Genomic DNA, 9,185 nt, shown 5'->3' on the forward strand with positions numbered 1-9,185 from the left:
CTCTATGCGGCACTGGTCAGGCCGCAGCTGGAGTACTGCGTCCAGTTCTGGGCGCCGCACTTTAAGAGGGATGTGGACAGCATCGAGAGGGTCACTCGTATGATCAAGGGGCAGCAGGGTAGGTCCTATGAGGAAAGGTTGCAGGACCTGAACCTGTTCAGCCTTCAAAAGAGAAGGCTGAGGGGGATCTTGTGGCCTGTTATAAACTGGTTAGGGGGGATCAGCAGGCGCTGGGGGAGTCCCTGTTCCCCCAAGCGCCGCAAGGAGTGACCAGGAACAATGGTCACAAGCTGGCGGAGGGAAGGTTTAAGTTGGATATCAGGAGGCGCTACTTCACGGTCAGGGCAGCTAGGGTCTGGAACCAGCTTCCAAGTGAGGTGGTGCAGGCTCCCACCCTGGAGGTTTTTAAGAGGAGGTTGGATAACCACCCTACTGGGGTCGTTTGACCCCAGTACTCTTTCCTGCCATGGCAGGGGGTCAGACTAGATGATCTGCTCAGGTCCCTTCCGACCCTAGAAACTATGAAACTATGAAACTAAGACTCATCCAGTCTTCTATTACCACATGCCGCTCATCCACATGGGCACCGATGATACAGCCGGGGTGACCCTGAGCAGATCAAAAGTAACTACAGGGCTCTGGGTGCAATGGTGAAGGGCACAGGGGCTCAGGTGGTGTTTTCATGAATTTTTTCTGGTTAAGGGGAAGGGCCTAACTATGGGGTAGAAGCATCCTGCAGATAAATGCATGACTGTGCAGATGGTGTCTCCAGCAACATTTTGGCTTCTTTGACCATGGATGTTGTTCCAAGAAGCAAGATTTCTAGGGAGAGAGAGAATCCACCTGACAAAGAGAAGGAAGAGCTTCTTTGCAGACAGGTTTGCAAACCTAGTGAGGAGGACTTTAGACTAGGTTCACCAGGGGATGGAGACCAACGCCCTAAGGTAATTGGGGAAGTGGGTGACCTGGAGGAAGCACATGCAGGAGGGAGCAACAGAGGAGGCCTCATTTTTCCTGACAAAGTAGAGTACACATCTAGGTACCTCAGGTATCTGAACATGAATGCATGGAGCCTGGGAAACTAGGAGGAGAAATGCTAGTTGGAATAACAGAGACTTGGTGGGATAGCTTCCATGACTGCAGAACTGTGATGGGTGGGTATGAACTGTTCAGGAAGGACAAGCAGGGGAGAAGAGGAAGAGAAGCTGTGCTTTATATAAAAGGGCTGTATGATTGCTCAGAGCTCCAGTATGGAACTGGGCATAGGCCTGTTGAAAATCTCTGGGTTAAGGTCAGAGGGGAGTGTGGTGGAGCACCTTTGAGGGTGCTCACCACTTGGGGGCTCCCATAGGCTCCAGTGGGAGCCTGCTTTGGAAGAGCAGCAGGGGAAACCCCCTAGGTACCATTTAAAGGGGGAAGGTGTGTGGCTGGGCACTGTTGGTGCCTGTCACTTTAAGACCAAAGCTAAGCAGCCAGCAGGTGCTTGTTTAGGGCAGCCATTTTAGATCTCTGGCTGCCTATATAAAGAGCTCAGTTCCTTGTTAGCTAGGAAGGTTGTAATGTTGTCTGGTTGTGGTTTTGTGTAGCATTCTGGAGGTAAGGGCAGGAGCTTATGGGGATGGTTAGGAGGCTCCTAGTCCTGGGCATGATCTAAAACTGCACCCTGCTGGGAGTGGGTGGCCTGGTGGGGCTCTCAGTGGTGTGGGAGCCCCCAGGAAATGCCAGGCCAGTTCTCACCCTGGTGAGAGGTGGGTAGGGGTGCCTTAACCCTTGCCCTCACCTTTGGGTGGGTTGTGTGATACTGGAGGTAGTTGGGGCCAGGTATGGCTGTGGCTACCTGTACCCTGTGGGGTGCAAGACCCTGAGAGACCCCAAGAGGGAAAGCTGGGGCCAGGCATGGTGGTGGCCACCTGAGCCTGCTGGGGAGGAAAACCCTGTGGCCTGAGGAGAGGGAGCAGAGATGAGTAGCCCTGAGGGGGGGGGGCAGAGATCTAGAGCCCCAGATAAGGGGGTGATGTGGAGCCCTGTGAGGGGAGTAGGCCCAGGTAGGTCTTTGGATGCCTGAGGCTGAAGCTTGGGCCAGAGGTCAAGTAAAGGGGGCTCAGCCCAAGAAAGAGAGGGGTGAGTCTTGATCCTGGTAAGTCCTCCACTTCTGGGAGGCTAAGTGTGCATCAAAAGTAAGAGCTTAAGTAGCACAATGACCTGCTGCTCCAGGGCGGGGGGAGTGAGAGTCCCCTGTGAGACCCTGGAGCACCAGTCATGGTGTGAGGCACCTGAGCTCCCACATCCAGGAAGGTGGACCTGAGAGAGAGTGTGGGGCTAGTGAGAAGCTGAAGGTAGAGTACCCCCTCAGCTGGCCAATGCTAGGGCCAGGATCAGAATGGTCAAAAGGGTCAGGGGCCCACCGTGAGGGATGCCCAGAGCAGAGTGCCTGGGGTCCTGCCTGGCCTTGGAGGTGAGGCCAGGGCCTGTGTGGCTGATGGTCTCAGGGGGACCATGCCCAAGAAGAGAGAGCTACAGGGAGTTCAGCAGCCTGAATGATAGCGGAGTAGGCCGCCTGAGCAGAGGGATTAAAGGGGGGTCCTGATAAGAGGATTCTGGAGCCCAGCATGGGGCTAGTGTGATTAACAGCTGGATGCCATCTGTGAGGCACAGGCTGCAGTGTGGGGGAGGTTTGGAGCTGCAGATAGTGCCCCCTGGCATTGGGGCAACAAATGGGCAGCTTAATTATCATAATTAATAAGAACAAGGTGTGGCAGGTGAGTCAGGTGGGAGGCATGCCCAAGGGCAAGTGGGGAACCTAGCACTGTGGCTAGGCAGGTGTGACATCATGGTAAGGATCTGCTATAGACCATCTGACCTGAAGGATGAGGCTTTCTTCAAATGGCTAGTGGAAGTTTCCCAGTCACAGGCCCTGGTTCTCATGGAGGACTTCAGTCCCCCTGACATCTGCTGGAAGGGCAATACAGCAGTGCACAGACAGTCCAGGAAGCTCTGGGAGAGGGTTGGGGACAACTTCTTGGTGCAAATGTTGGAGAGGCCAACAAGGGGCCATGGTCTTGACCTGCTGCTCACAAACAGGGAAGAATTGGTGGGGAATTTAGTAGTGGACGGCAACTTGGGCAGCAGCAACCACTAGATGATTTAGTTCAGGATGCTGAGGAAAGAAGGAAGGGGAGTCTCCCACCCTGGATCGTGGACTTCAGAAAAGCAGAATTCAGGGAAATTATGAGCAAGATCCCTTGGGAGGCCAGTCTGAGGGAGAAAGGTATGCAGAAGAGGTGGTCATATTTTAAAGATGCCTTACTGAGGGTGCAGGAATGAATCATCCTGATGTGCAAGAAGACTAGGAAGTCTGGCAGAGGACTAGTTTTGCTTAGCAGGAAATGCTTCAGTGAGCTAAAACGCAAAGACTACTTAGGAAAGTTGGACATGCAACCCTTGGGGTTACTAGGAACAATGACTATAAACTGACAGAGCAGATTTAGATTAGACATTAGGAAAAGTTTCTTTACAGTAAGGGTTGCCAAAGTCCGGAATGGGCTTCCAAGGGAGGTGGTGCTCTTCCCTACCTTGGAGGTTTTTAAGAGGAGACTAGACAAGCACTTGGATGGGGTTATCTGACCCCAGCACTCTTTCCTGCCCAGGGCAGGGGGTCAGACTCCATCTACTAAGGTCCCTTCCAACCCTAAAAATCTATGAAATCTATGAAGTTGCAGCAAGGGAAGGTTTAGATTAAAGGGAAAAACTCTCTCACAAGGTAGTGAAGCACTGGAACAAGTTACCCAGAGAGGTTGTGGACTCTCTGTTCTTGGGGATTTTTAAGACCCAGGTAGACAAAGCTTTGGCTGGGATTATCTAATTGGGGATGGTTCTGCTTTAGCTGGGGGTGGACTAGATGACCTCCGGAGGTCCCTTCCAACACTAATTTTCTATGATTCTAAGTTTCTGAAGGGGCACGTGCCTCACCCGGAAGCCTAATGCATATGATGCAAGAGAAAAGGGCTATTAAGTAATCTGCTTTGCAAACTGCTGTTTTATTTCAGCCAGACAATACGTTTCCCAGCTCTGTCCTGGGAAATTTGAATTACTCTGAGCCTAATCTAGCACATTCCATGAGCATATTAAAAATGAATCCTTCTCTCCAGATGGCATGTGTAGCATCTTGTATCTTTTTGAGTATTTTATGTTAACATGAGGAAACTCATCTTTTGTATATAAGGTTAAAGGGACCTTTTTCTTTTTAAAAAAAATAAAAATAAAAAAAAAAATAGTACTGGAACGGGCTTCTGCCTCTGTCCCTTTAAAGAGGAAAGAACAGCTGGGTTAGTCATCTGGAGTAAGCAGCCAGAAGAAAACCAAGATAAGGGGCTACTGGGCTGCAAGTTTCCCATTGCAGTAGGAAAAGGGGTAAAGCTCCAGACGGGTAGCAACAGCAGAGCAGTAGAAGCAGGAGGATTATTGGGCTCAGAGGGAACCTTTGTACATGGTGGAGAAACCATGTGACTGGAAGGGTGCCCAGAGGGGTCCCGAGGGGTGGCAGCTGAGATTCTGAGAGGTGTATATGAAGGAGCTGAAGCAGGGCAGGGGATGCCATGACTGTCCCAGGCCCACCCTGACACAAGTAGCTAACACCACTCACTCATTCCTCTGGATGTGTCAAATACTAGAAGTGAGGCCTGCAAGTGGCACTGAGAATACATCCCAGCACTGCTCTTAGGCTCTCTGTTGCGAGCATCCTTATTTAGCATGTATTCAGTACTGCCCTGAAGAGACCATGTTACCTCATTTTCAGGATTTGGCATGAAGAATGGGAGTAAGTGTGTACACCATACTTCACGGTGGTGCTCTCGGCTATAAGCATGCAGGCCACAGAAGCTAAATACGTGCTTAGTTTTTCCCTTAGGTGTGGTGCACAATGTTCATGGTTACCTGCTTACAGTACAGTATTCAATTCCACAGGGGAAACAGCCAAGGAGACTTGCATAAACCAAAATAGTAACTTGAAATTCCATCCTAAAACCTCATGAGCAAAATCTTGAATATGTGATGTAATGTAACGTGCTAGGGCCTGTGCTCATAAGTGAAGGATGCTCAAGAAGAAGTGAAGGTTAAGACTCCAGGCTGTTACTCAGGAGATCTAGACTCATTTCAAAGCTGTGGTTGCAGCTTCCTGAATGGGCAAGTTGCATAATAAAAATGAGCCTCTTAATTTAGTCTCAGACTCGTAACAGGGGGAGAACCAGACCTTCCTTCATTAGCCGTGTCTTAATTTTAGCCTCTTCAAGGCTAAGACTCCTTCTTATGCTGTAGTTGTTCAGCACCTGGAACAATGGGCTTTGACCCTGGTTGGGGACAGTAGGCACTACCATAAGACAGAAAAAGACAAATGGAATATGGAGAGAATTAGACAGGTCTGTGGAGAGACTGATAGTAATGAAAGCCTCTGAAATTTATCTGTAACATGTACTGATGCCCAAATTCCTACTCATCATCTGGCCTCTAGCTGTAAAGATTACAACCCTTTTCTTAGCTCAGGGTCATTATGGCCAAGTCGTGAGGTTGATTTCAGAAAGCAAAAAACAATAGCTTCTCTGGGGAATTTGTTAGATTAAAGATGATTCCCCTGCTTGAGTCCCCAAGCCTTTTCTTAACTTCCAAACCAAACACTGCCTGAGTTTTGGTTATATTTAAATAACTATTTTTCGTTCCTCTTTAGGCTGCTTCTGCACTCCCTGTTTCCAGGTGGTATGCATGCTCTGTAGTCATTCTGTCTCCTGCTGAGGCATTTTGGGATAACTGCCTAATATTCCCAGCATACATCTAAACAAGCTCTACACAACAGAACTGCCTCAGTCAGGAGACATCCCATCACCTTCTCTGCTGTGCAATAGAAAATACCTTACCAAGGAGGAGGAAAATTTCAACACCCTGCTTGCCATCAGACACATTGGAGGTAAACCGACTGCTCCAACTTTTATTTGAGCCTAATTTGCATAAAATGAACTTTTCCACCCAGGGGAACCTATAATGTCTTTCTGTTCTACTGTGCAATATGAAATTTCATTTCTACCTGGGAGATGTTACAATCTGTTCATTCTCATTTGCATGAGGAAAGGCGCATGAGCCAGAAAGCTTGCGAATAAAGGATTTTTTTCACAACTATTTAGTTGGTCTAATAAAAGATACTGCCTCTACCAAGAGTTGTGAATACTTACAGCATCCATCCATCCAGCTAGGTAGATGCATAAGTAGAACATATAATATAAGAAAGAGTTAAATTTTTTTTCACATTCCCAAAGCGTAGACTTCAAGAACAACACCAAAAGTCATGAGAGCGGCCAACATTGAAATAACTATTCCAGGGAAACAAACAAATGTGAGAAAAGAGGGCCAAGGCCTAGAGAAGTCCTGATGGAAACAAGGTGGCTGACAAAGCAGATCCTTAGTAGCTTAAATGAATTCATTCCTCTCCACTATCATCCTTTTTTCCTTTAATACTAACACACAACAATATAATAAAATAAAGTTTCGGGTACGAGCTGTGATCATCTACATGACTGCTTCAGTGACTGCCCTCAAAATCACCATCCATTAGGTTTTGCACAGAAGGGAAACAGGACTGTTTCATGTCATCTTTTCATTATTGAATAGACGTATTTATATCTCCTCATTGCAGTATAATGATGGTGTTTTTTCTCTTATAGTCATCTTGTGTTGGATAGTTATAGCATGACAACCAGATGTTATAAAGGTAAACTACTTCCATTTAAAATGGAGTGTTTGTTTGTGGATGAGCATAATTTCTGAGCCCCTTATAGGACAGGAAGTGTCACAGGGACCTTTTTTCTCTCTTAAAGGTCCCAGTGAGTTTTGAAAGTTAACACTGCAGTGAATTTTGGATGGAAATGACCACTCTATCTTGTCTCCCCCAGCACACTCCCTCCAAAGCACTTGTTGCAGGAGAGACTGGGCTGGACCACATGCTCCATGTCTGTATATATGTAGGGCACAGTAAGGCACTTGCTAAAATATTGCTACAATCTGCATAATCACCAATGAAAATGATTAGAGCATTACCATTACACAGCCAGCCTTAAAGTAAGGAGTGGGCACAAAGGAAGGATCCGGGAAAATACTCAATTTGTGAGCTCGAGCACTAGATTCAGACCAGCCGTCTTATCATTGTTCCTAGCAAGTCATCATTCTTCTGCCACGGAAAGGGGCACCCTTTCCAAGTAGCACAACCCATATGATTTACCACCAAAAATGGCAGCTCTAAAAAAGTGTTCCATGGGCCAGTGATTCCACTGGGCCAACCTTATCCCCCTAACAAACAGTCCCTTCTTTCTGTTAACATCTGCTGGTGCTTCTTTGTAGCTGGAAATCAACCAGAGATCTTGGGAGTAATCACCATATTTAAGAAAACTCCTTCCTTTGTCTCCAAGGAAACACTGCTATGCTGTCTTACATCAGGAGCAGCATGTTCTGGAGTGGGGGTGGAGGAAAGGAAGGAACAGGGAGAGCAGGAAACTGGAAGCTGGGAAGAGGAGAACAGGCACAAATTAGGCAGGTAATGGTTGACAAGAGGAAATAAAGTTTCTCTCCACCAGGGAGCTCAAGGTTTACACAGAGAGAATGTATGCTGGGGTGGTCTCTACACAGGATCCAGCCTGGGAAAGAACGCTGTCTCCCCTGGAAAGGGGAAGGAAGGGAGGGAACTCTCCAGGACTGTGGGAAGATGCAGAAAGATAACAGACTCCACCACCACAAAGGGGGTAATAAAAGAGGAGCAGTGATAGAAAGGAAGGGGAATTCCCTGTCTAAAAATATGTACCCACTGAGATTCATGCGCTATAATGGAAATTGCTTCTTCTGAGGCTCTACAGAGCCTCCAGTTCCAGCACTAGAATATATAACACTATAATAACGTAACCACTGAGCCGGCCTTCTTTCCCAGGCACTTCCTCCTATGGGAGGACTCCTTTCTAAAGCAGAACTATCACTGCTGCTACCTTTCAAAGTTCCCTTACACAGTAGCTTGGGAAAATCCCCATCCTCCATTATAGCATGCCTACATCCCACTTTAGCAGCTTGGACCCAGCAGCAATCATATTCATGCATTGTTGACATCACAGCTTTTACAGACAAAACTACTCACCTGGAGCAGGTTTTAGTTGTCCAGAGGCTGGAAGGGCAGCAGGACTCTTTAGTCTGAAAACTGTGATCCTGGGGGTTACTCTGAGTTCTTTTGTTCTTTCCTTTTGTTCCTCCACCACAAAAAGGAGGCAAAATATCCTTCTTAAGAAGGTTCAGCTTAGTGGAGAGCTCTCAGCAGTGCCTTTTGAAAGGAGAAAGGAAGCCTGTATTATTCTTAAGACAGATAACAGTGGGGGGCGGGATAGAGGTAGCAGGGAGGAGGAGACTGAAAGATCTGAAAATGATTGTGGGAGAGCTGGGGACTCAAGGCACCTGTCACCAAGATGCTGCATATATTCCAGGCAGGAATTAACACTGACAATGCTTGTGTGACTACTTCGCCCTCCTCATACAAACTGCAAAAAAGAGTTAATGGCAGTCAAGGGCACAGGATGATAATATGGTGCACAATGTGTGGTGCTAAAGAAGGTTTCACTTGCTATTCCAATCCTATATCTCTTTCCTTCTGTAGCTTTCAACTAGATTGCCTTTCATTCAGAAATTCACTTGGATGCAAAAGCTAGAAGGTTACCAGATACTGAGCCCAGGTTTTTTTTCTTTTACTAATCTTCTTTATGTAAACAGAAGCTTTGAGAGCTAAATACACATCAAGACCGCACAGCTTCATTTGAAGAACTGCAAATACACATTTTTGGACTTTATCCAAACATGCAGGTTTTTCCTGTGTACACATCAGTCACGTCACCAGCCAGATTCTATTTATGTAGCACGCAGAAGAAATAAGCAAGCAATACATTTTAGCTGTGGGCCAAATTCAGTCTTCAAGGAATTGGATACAGCTTCCATTGACTTCCTTTGTTGCTTTATTAAATACTGATGACTAGAGGTACTTCTCTAGTGGAAACCAGGTTAAACACCAAAATTAAAGCAAAACCACAAGAACATATTTTAGGTGTCAAGTACAAGCATTTTCAAACTAGTCATCACTCCTGTGATAAGGGATAGGGAGAGAAGAATCCACAAAG

General features: G+C 47.0%; 1 protein-coding gene across 1 annotated transcript in view; it reads right to left on the minus strand.

The window, feature by feature from the left end:
- LOC109294749 (excitatory amino acid transporter 1-like) overlaps positions 1 to 8,364 on the minus strand; it is a 128,444-nt gene extending 120,080 nt beyond the window's left edge. The window contains exon 1 of the mRNA XM_019513203.1: positions 8,162 to 8,364. The gene's annotated coding sequence lies outside the window, so the exon portion shown is untranslated. The remainder of the gene's footprint in view (positions 1 to 8,161) is intronic.
- Positions 8,365 to 9,185: the final 821 nt, after the last annotated feature.

Source organism: Gavialis gangeticus, unplaced genomic scaffold, assembly GCF_001723915.1.
Source record: "Gavialis gangeticus isolate Ggan-Ray unplaced genomic scaffold, GavGan_comp1, whole genome shotgun sequence".
Classification (NCBI taxonomy): Eukaryota; Metazoa; Chordata; order Crocodylia; family Gavialidae; genus Gavialis; species Gavialis gangeticus.